Here is a 10,370-nt window from a genome sequence, read left to right on the forward strand (position 1 = left end):
ACTGTATGACTGATTCACTGTCATCCCGTTGTTCGTCGGTTTGCTCAAGGAGATACCAGTAACATCTCCATTGTGAGACTTTTTGTTACTGTTTTTGGCATATTGAATATGCCACAGTAGCTTTCAAGGCTCTTCTGTGCGGGCTAGATACTCTTGGTATCTTGCTGGACTCTCTGAGAGGAGCGGAGGAATCAAACCCGGGTCGGCCGCGTGAAAGGCAAATACCCTACCCGCTGTGCTATCGCTCAAGCCCTTAGAGAAAATTACTATTAAAAATTCACACAGATGTGTTGGAAAGCAAATATGAAATTAAGGCACTTGTTTTGAATGTGATAAACTTAGGTTCCGTGACACACCGTTCTCTGAGCCTCTCAATGAGTGATACCCGAGCACCAGTACAGCACTAAACCCTGAACACAGTGAAGTGTGGAACCAAAAGTAGAAATAAAAATACAAAGGTGTATTTATATAATGCCTTGATATATTAAAGGAAAGGTAAATTGTAAATGGTATTATTCAATATTTTTATGTAAAAGCATTACTGACACAAAAATTAGTAGAGGTATTCATAACCTGTGGACTCTTTTTATAATGTGAAGTTAAATTAAGGACTTCTACTTTATACGAGTCTGAGAATTATTTAGATGGGAATAAAACAGTTATTAAGTACATTAAAGAAACAATATCTCTAAAGAAAATGGCTTCAACAGCAGTGTGAAGATAGATTGGAGTAGGAATTCAGAGTAAGTAAATAAATCATAGAAGAGGGTGGTAATATTTTTCTGACGAGAAATGATAACAGTCTTAAGTGTTTGATGAAATATTGGGGTCAATGTAATTTAGAAGGCAAAATAGACAAGACTAAAATTATCAGCAGGAGATGAGTGTATGATAAACCCATGGCAATTTATTTTTCTCAAATCTAGTTGCCCAAAATTATTCACAGAAATCAAGATGAATATTTCCATTCATTATAAATCTTTAACGCAAACTTCTAGAAACAAAAACCCTCATTTTCTCTTTCATTTCCTTTCCATCCAGTTCTTCATGTTTCTCTTAAATCTGTCTTTTGTTACTTCAGAGTATTAACTTAAGGGACATTATTATCTGTTATACGTTAAATATTCCTGAAAAAAAAGTCACTGAATCAGTTAAGATGCTCTATAACTGATTAAACATAATATCTTACTTATAAAACTATGTTTTTTTAATATAGTAGAGGCTTTTTCACAATTACTCTGTCTCAAAATCAATTTCTTAGAAATCCACACGTTCCACTTAAAAGTTGTTCAGTTTAAGTCACCCCAAAATATACAGACCTTCAGGTCAAACATCATTAATCTGATACTTAAGACCCTAACTAAATCATGTCAAATTCTGTTTCTTTTCTTAATATATTTTATTTGTAGGATCTAAAAAAGAATTGCTCTTACATGGGTTATTTTCATTAACTCAAATATGCTAGTACCTTTATTTCAGTTTTATAATTCATGCATGCCCTTAACTTTTACCAGCAGTATTTTAAAGTCATAGAACAATCAAAATGCAATCTATTTTAAACGGTATATCACATACTTCTTTGTTTACATTTTTTAGATAAAATATCAGCACTGTGTAATAATGTTCAAATTATCTATTTAAGTATTGCAAATTTACATGATTGTATTATAGTTTATAAAAGTAGCAGTCATTTATGCCTTTTTTAACATAATAACTGCTATACATCTTTGTATGTAGCTGACTTAAAATAAAAATTCTGAAGTAAAGAAATTTTTGAATAATTAAAATTATGACTGATACATGTAGTAAACTTGAGTTTAAACTTTTTATACTTGCTATTTTTATTCTAAGAATAATATTAAGACTATTAATGATAAAATATGACATTTATTCAAAAATTTGTATCAAGGAATCTTCTGAAAACTTTATGTATATTTATGACCAGATTTGCTGTTAGGTTTTCTCAATTTTATCATATAGTCTCACTCTTTTTCTCTAATGACATCTTTATTTTTCTCTTACCTTTATAAATTATTATTCTGGTACTTCACTCAGTATCATCTAACATAAGTCAATAAACACAGGATTTCAAAATTCTGTTTTCTCTGTCATATGCAAAAAACAAATATGTCTTTAAATTATATCTGTATCCAAGTGCTTCTACAAGGGCCTAAGTACAATTAAATCATAATAAAATTGAACGGATTAGAAAAAGAAATAACTATGCTCTACTTAAAATAAATTGATCAGGGTAGTTTAATGTCTTCAGCATACTATGTCTTCAAGAAGTTGTAAAGAAACAAACTCAAAAGAAGACAATTATAATAAAAATACTATTTAATTTTTATGTAGTATTCATTTATGGGTATTTTTATACATTTGCTTACTTTTGGTGTTTGGAACATACCCGGAATTATTGTAGGCATTAGATGCCTTTCATGTTGTTGCTTGGGATAATGTCCTGCAATGCTTAGGAAACCGCATGGTAAGTAGGGACCTAGCATCTGACTCCAATCTACAAAGCATGAACTCTGGCCCTTTGAGCAATCTCTCTGGCCCAAATTGTGAGTAATTGAATTTTATAGACACTATTCAAAGTTTTATAGAAAAACTATTGTAATATATAATCACCTGTGTCAACTGTCATCGCGTTGCTCATTGATTTGCTCAAGCGGGCACCAGTAATGTTTCCATTCGTCCCTGTTGAGTGCTAGTGTAGCCCAATGGCATTTGCTTGCTCAGGAATAGGAAAAGCCTCAAGCCATTCATTCAGTTCTCGATGAAGATGTCTGACCATCTTGTAGGTGGGCGGCCATGCATTCTTTTGACATCCCGTGGAATCTAGTTGGTAACTGCTCTAGTTCAACCTTGTCTCCAAATCGCATTACATGTCTGACCCAACTGATTGTTGATGCCTTAGCAAATGAGGCAGCGTCCCTGATCCTTGATTGTCGATGGAGGTCAGAACTTGGGATTCCTTCTCTCATTTGAGGGAAATGTAATACTCCAAGCATAGCTCTTTCAAATCCTTTCTGAGAGATCCAAATAGCGTTCTCATCCTGTTCTTGTCAGGCTCAGGTCTCTGAGGCGTATGTTAGTGCAGGAAGAATGGTAGAGTCGAAAAGATGTGCCCAGAGCCAAAGGTTCTTCATCCTCTTAACAACTTATTCAACGCTCTTGAAGGAGTTCCACACGGCTCTCTTCCTCCTGCACAGCTCAGGTACCAGGTCGTTTGTCATGTTGAGTTCTCAACCATATCTGCTACATTCGGAAATGCTCGTTCCATTGAGAGCAAATGGAACGTCATAAACTAGTCCATTTCTCATGAACATTGTCTTCATGAAATTCAGCTGCAGTTCGACCTTTCTACACTCACGGTCAGAGTTGGCCAGCATTCATGCCGCTTGGCTAATGTTTGATATTATTAGAATGATGTCATCAACGAAGTGAAGGTGGTGTAGTTGCCGGCCATCTATTTTCACTCCCATTCCTTCCCATTCCCGTCATTGCATGACATTCTCGAGGATAACACTGAAGAGTTTAATTATAAATAGAATATAATATAAAACATATTTTGTGTGGAACAACTTTTCATCTGTTGCCTTCTGTCATTCTTTAATAAAAGAAAAAATGAGTGAGAAATAACCTACATGGGGACAGTGGACAGTGCAGTGGACAGTGGGTTGGGTATTTGCCTTGCATGAATTAGACCTGGGATGGATCCTCAAGTCCCAGGATGATGAGAAAGACAGCAAAAGAGATAGGATAACAAGATTTTGCCTTACTCATGGCTGACCCAGGTTCAGTCCCTGGCACTCCATATGGTTCCCCGAATACGTCCAGGAGTGATCTCAGAGCACAAAGCCAGGCATATGTACTGAGCATAGATATCTGTAGTCCAAAGACAAAAAAAAATCAAAACTTAAAATGTAAATAAACTAATTTTGTTAATGCACTCTAGTAATAGATAATGCATAGTATATTCATTTCAGACCCAAATGCATGCTAAGATTAGAAATATCTTCTAATTCAATTATGTCTTTTAATTATCACAAAAGGTATCCAAAATTATCAACCAAAACAAAAAATAATTTATTGAAATAAATGATACAAGTAAAAGCATGTATGTATACTGCATGTATTTGTAAGCAATTTAAAATTGATAAAAATTGATTATACTTTAGGCTTAATATTTTCTTAAGTGATCTGTAGATGTTGTTTTTTGGATTACCTTTTTTATTTTGTTAAGTGATATTCAAATACATGAACAAATGTCAACAAGTTAAAATAGTGTTTTATTTTGATGATAATTCTACTGAACTTTGAGCAGTCTAATAATCAGGATTCAGAAAAGAGATATTATCATACTATTTAGAAAGGCAAAATAATTAGTAAGTCATTCATAGAAAGATTGAAAAAATAGTAAATGCAGAAAATTATCAAAGAGAGAACGAGTTTCTCTTTGGTTCAAAAATAAATGAATTCATAGCAGAAATATAAGTAGGATAAACCTATATTGAATGATACGCAATATAAGAATTCACATACATGTGACTAAAAATGGATAACTTTTAAATATTTAACTTGGAGCACCTCTGAGTATGGACGGGTGTTCCCTGAATAACACTGTTCTCTATTTAAAAAATCCATCCCTAAAACATTTTATAGATCAATGAAAGTAAGCTCCAGTATTTAACTATATAGTTGTAGCTAAATAATTTTCCAGTTTATAAAAGGCAGATGGTTAAAACATATATTGATATTAATTGCTTCAAATATTTTATGTAATTGCTATTTATTGCATATAATGGATAGTAAAGAATATAGAATGAACAGTTTGGTTTAAGCAGTTGATAAAATTTAAAATATTCAAGTTTTTTTCTCTTTTACCATTGAAGTATCTGCTTTAAATCTTAAAAATAATACTGAAAATTCTATTAATATCACTTAAAGTATTAATAAAAAAGAGCTTCCTCTTCAAGTTGTAGATATTTAAATAGAAAAGTTTTGGATTCTCTCAGGTTGTTTTGAGTTTTATCTGCTTTCTATTTTGTCTGCAGCAAATTACTTAAGTAATTGCCGTAGGTTAGAAATTTGGCTAGGCTTTACTGCATTTTCTCATATGGTTTTACAAGGCCAACACCAAGGTGAAGGCCCAGTAAGCTTTTATCTTGCTGCTCTAGGGAAGAACCTGCTGTCAAGATTATTCTTATTTGGTCTGGTTTAGTTTCTCCTAACTGAAATACTTGTTTGCCAATGGGCCGTTGGCCAAGGATTCACTCAGCTTCTGTACACGGTACATCCAGTTTTAAGCTACACAACCTGTATCTGGACAAGAAAAATTGCATCAAAACAGTTAAATGTTTAATAGAGGAGGAAAGGATAATTCTAATACAGGAAGGTTACTGAACTAAACTTTGCTCTGTGTGCTCCTTCGGCAGCATATATATTAAAATTGGAACAATACAGAGATTAGCATGGCCCCTGCGCAAGAATGGCATGCAAATTCATGAAGCATTCCATATTTTTTAAATTTCTCTGGACTTAGTTACTAAAATACTAAAATACAGAAATGCAAAACCTCATGGTCGCTATTGTAGCCACAGGACCTCATATCTCTTCATTCTCAGCAATGGAAAACAAATTATCAAATGCTTCGGTTCCAGCAGGTCTGACTTTGGAGGGGGGGAAACTCCAAACAATAATAGTGAGGTTTTTGTTGAAATACTGAATGTAATCAAAGTAAAGAGAAAGTAAAGTGAAATTTATCAGTTACACAGGCGGGGTGGGGGGCTGGGGGGTGGGGGTGTGGGGGAGAGTTTTACTGTGGTTCTTGGTGGTGGAATATGTGCACTGGTGAAGGGATGGATGTTTGAGCATTGTGTAACTGAGTCTTAATCCTGAAAGCTTTGTAACTTTCCACATGGTGATTCAATAAAAAAAAAAAAATTAAAAAAAGAAAGAAAGTACAAATTGAGTTGCACAGCCAAAAGAACAACAACAACAACAACTTTGCTCTAACTCAAGCCAGAGTTTGTTTGTTTGTTTTCTTTTTAAACCAAAGCCTCACTTCGCAGTATTCTAGTGTCTCAAGCCAAAAGCCAGCAAAAGTCCCAAGCCCAGCAGTCTTATACCTTCAGACCTTTGTCCGTGCAGGTTTTATCACTACCAATTAAATTGTCTTCCTGAGAAGGTAACTTGCTACTAAGATCAGTAAAGAGTACAGGTAAAATAGTGGGGAATTACTGGCTACATCAAGGGGAGAGGCTGGACGGATGGTGTGGGATTGTAGCTGCTGCTGGTGCAAGTTAAGTCCTACTCTGAGGACACGATTCAGACGCGGTTACAATCTTCCTAAATGATTATGTTTAAAAAATTGATGATTCCCCGTCCTTGAGAACCATCCTTAAGGATGAAGGCAGATTGGCATCTAGAAAGGAAAATGTAAAGACTGTGCAGTTGCACGTTTTATGAATAAATGTTTACATAAAAAGAACCTATAGTGAAAACTGCAGAGACAATCTATTTAAAGTTGAATGAAGCCAATCCTGTTGACGGGTTGTGAAGCTGTTTTCAAAAGGATGTCGCCTAACATCATGCTTCCTCAAGGACTTGTATTTCCTCCACTCTGTTGAGAAGTCTCTGCTTGGACAGAGCTCAAATAATTAGACAAAGTTATTCTAAAGAATCTCTGTTTTTTCCCACAATAACTAGAATGGTATTTATCTGCTTGCAGGTTGTACCTTCATCAGAAATTATTCAAGGGTGAAGGCCATTAAAAGTCACTATTAGAATTCTGCATGCTAATTGAGCCGTAAAGTTTATTATTACATGACAGCCTCTAGAAATCTAGAAAGTAGGGCTACACACTTTCAAAGAATTATAGGGCCTTCTATACACAGTTCATTTGCTTAGCTATGAGGAGGGAAATATGGTGCATTCAACCAATCTTTATATAAAAGCAGTTGTAGATGTCACAACTTTTCATTTTATTTCCACCTCCTTAAATCTTCCTATTTTTATATGCATATTTTTTCACAATGCACATGAGAGAAAAAAATGCTTATTTTACGTATAATTTGCTTTAATTTGTCCCATTCCTTGAGTAGCTTTCCTGGAGAAGATAAATAGTTCAGTAATTCTTGATACTAGAAGTTCTTGAGAAGTCATGCCATTAGTGTAGACTAACAGAAAATGTTTCTTGCACAGTTACTATAGTGTCACTAAATTGAGCAGAATAGGTCCTTAGATTTTAAAAATTCATACATGTGTATATATGTGACATTGGATATGCATATTTGTTCAAAATATACATTTATGCAAATATAATACAGATAATTAAATTTATATATTTATTCAACATGTAAAATACTAATGTACCTGTATACTTTTAAGTTTATGGCATTAGAAAAGAGGATGCATATTCAGAATACATAAGAAAATCTGTCTGTTTGTAGCACTGTCTTCCCGCTGTTCATCGATTTGCTTGAGCAGGCACCAGTAATGTCCCCGTTGTGAGACTTGTTGTTACTGTTTTTGGCATATGCAATATGACAAGGGTAGCTTGCCAGGCTCTGCTGTGTGGGCAAGATACTCTCGGTAGCTTGCCGGGCTCTCCGAGAGGAGCGAAGAAATTGAACCCGGGTTGGCCAACGCCCTGCTCGCTGTGCTATGACTCCAGTCCATAAGAAAATCTATTTTTTTTTATTTTTCAGAATTGTTCTTTGCAAAATGAGTCGTCATTGTAAACATATGTTTTAAAAATCAATGTTTTCCAACATACAAAGGTGTGCATCTCTGAGGAATATTTAAGTGTCCACATTGCTCAGTACTATTAGATCTAAGGGAATCCAGCACCAGGGCCAGGGCCAGTGGTGTTACTGAAATGCAGCCTTTGGACAGAAGGCTCCATGCAATATTTGTCCTACTGACATCTCTAGCAATGGAATTTAATCTCCTTGAATTAGCCATAAACCCAGCATTTTAATATTCTTACTGATTTCAAAGATCTCATAGTTGAAAGAAAAGAATTTATTTAAAACCAGTACATTCCAACATGAAATACAGTGAAAGCATCACCTTAGGCAGCTTATAGTAGAGAAGAGCAAAAGCAAATTCTTTCAGATTAATTCTGTATTCTGCCTGTATGAGGGATTGCAATGTTCTCCAGGCTTAGTGGTACGATTAAACAATATTTTACAGATCTTTGTGTAATATAAGTTATAAAAATACAATTAATGGCTGGAAAGGTTAATTGATCAATAAAAAATAGCAGCCAGGCAGTTTACATCCTGGGGTATTATATTAATCAATATAATAACTTTTATCATATTTACATTTTTAAAGAAAACACATATGAATTTGACAGGAATCTCACATAAAGCATGCCTTTGTCTCCTCAATAAAACTTTTTTCCTTTGCAATTCCAAAGAATCAGTTTATCATGCAACAGGGATTGTTTCTCTTTTTTAAGTATGGGTTTTCATTAAAATGCAAACTTAAAGACTTAAACTAAACCTAGATTCCAGAGAAAAGTGTTCAGTGCTGGCGTAATGTATTGTTATTAATACATTTTCTGTAGCAGAAATTTGAGATGGTTATATGGTTTATAAATAACTCTTCACAGAAGATAAATTAATTTAGGTAGAACAGTGATATGTTTCTATGCCGAATACTTGAAGACAGAAATTTATTTCAACTTTTGCTATCATTCCCAGTGGTAGTAATGGAAGACTGAGCCAGAGAAAGTAAAACAAGGAAGACATAGCTACAGATTGAATCAAATGGAGATCATTTTAAGGCTGTTAAAAAGTGTGAAATGATTTAAGAAGGAATTGTTTATACCTTCTGTGAGTGATACTTTTTTATCTCAAGTATCATTTTTCCCCCCACAACTGTCATCACAAACAATTAGTAATTTTCTTCAGATTTCCTGTCATTTTTAACCATAATGATTCTTTGTAAAGCAAAACTTAGGATTTCCTACCCAATTGCTTTTTCAAGTAACATATTCACACACATGCACAAACGTGTGCATGCAGATGCTCACACAGTAATCAATGTTTAAATTTTCATTTGAAAACATTATTGTTATCTTTCTCTCATATTAGTCAACAGTTTCAAGTGATGAAAGATCAATTAAATTTAAACTGGTTTATACAGAAATGCAGACTCTTGTTTTCAAGAGAAAAGGCAATTAAAAATATTTTAAATTAGTAAGCCTGAATCCCAATGCTTGAAAGATGATTAGAAACCTGGTTTTGTTTGACTCCAGTGCTCCTTATGCTCTCAGTCTATGCTCACCAGCAGGTCCAGGCATTAGCAGAATGGGTTTATTTACTACATTTTTTAAAAATATATAACGCACATTTTATATATATTTGCATACTTTACAACTATGTCATAATCCATTTTGTGGCATAGACCCACAATGAATCAATAATTTGGGGGGATATACAGATAGAAATACTGTAAGTAGTTCCTTTTATTTTTTGATCTAAATCCAGAGTAACGAAATGCCTAATCAATAATCTGCGGATCTAAGAGCCCCAGTTACCCACATGAGTGAGTTTTATTCTCCATAAGATAAATTAGAGGCTGGCAGGCACAGTGCATGGTGATCTCCAACCTTCCAGGTCCAGAGCAGACATTCTATGTATGAAAATTGAGATAATGGCCGACAAGTCAGTACACTGGGTCAAGTGTTTGTTCTGCACACGGTTGACCCGGGTTCAATACCCAGCACTTCCATAGGGCCCCCTGAACCCCTCCAGGACTGGTCCCTGAGCCCAGTTTCAGGAGTAGGCCCTGAGCACAGCGACATATGGCCCTAAAGCCAAATTAGAAAATAAATATCAGTAGGACCTCAATAGAAAGCCAAGGGAATGGGGGAAGCCTTGGTCCTTCTCTGGGATGTGTTGCTCCATGCTCTGTCACTGGGACTCCATAAGTCCCAATGACAATCCACAGCCTCAAACCGCAGGCCTGCTGCACTGTGTCGCTTTGAATTGCTTTCCTTCTCAGGTCGCGTGGATGAGAACTGCTGCCTACCTCCGCAGCGGCTCAGATGAAGGGGCAAAAAGAGGATTCAAGAGAAGATGCTTGTCCTGTTGTCTCTCAGTCCCTGCATTCTTATTCCAGACTCTGAGCCCCTTTATAATCTTTCTGACTGCCTATCCCTCATGCTTCGGTGATCTAAACCTCCAATTGCCTTTACTAGATTACTCTGCCTCCTACCCTCCCCCCACCATAACAACCACAGATGTCAAACGTGGGTCTACTGCAGTCAATGCCAGCACTTGAACTTATTCTCTCTCCCACTCCCTACATCCTTCAGTTTTTAAATTTTTCAACAAACATTCCAGGAATGC

The 10,370-nt window shown here is 35.3% G+C and overlaps 1 non-coding gene across 1 annotated transcript; it reads left to right on the forward strand.

Annotated features, from left to right (window-relative positions):
• Positions 1–5,426: 5,426 nt before the first annotated feature.
• Positions 5,427–5,529, forward strand: LOC129401335 (U6 spliceosomal RNA). Its single transcript, XR_008628265.1, has one exon. It is a non-coding gene; the product is annotated as a U6 spliceosomal RNA (small nuclear RNA).
• Positions 5,530–10,370: the final 4,841 nt, after the last annotated feature.

This window comes from Sorex araneus, chromosome 1 (assembly GCF_027595985.1).
Source record: "Sorex araneus isolate mSorAra2 chromosome 1, mSorAra2.pri, whole genome shotgun sequence".
Lineage (NCBI taxonomy): Eukaryota > Metazoa > Chordata > Mammalia > Eulipotyphla > Soricidae > Sorex > Sorex araneus.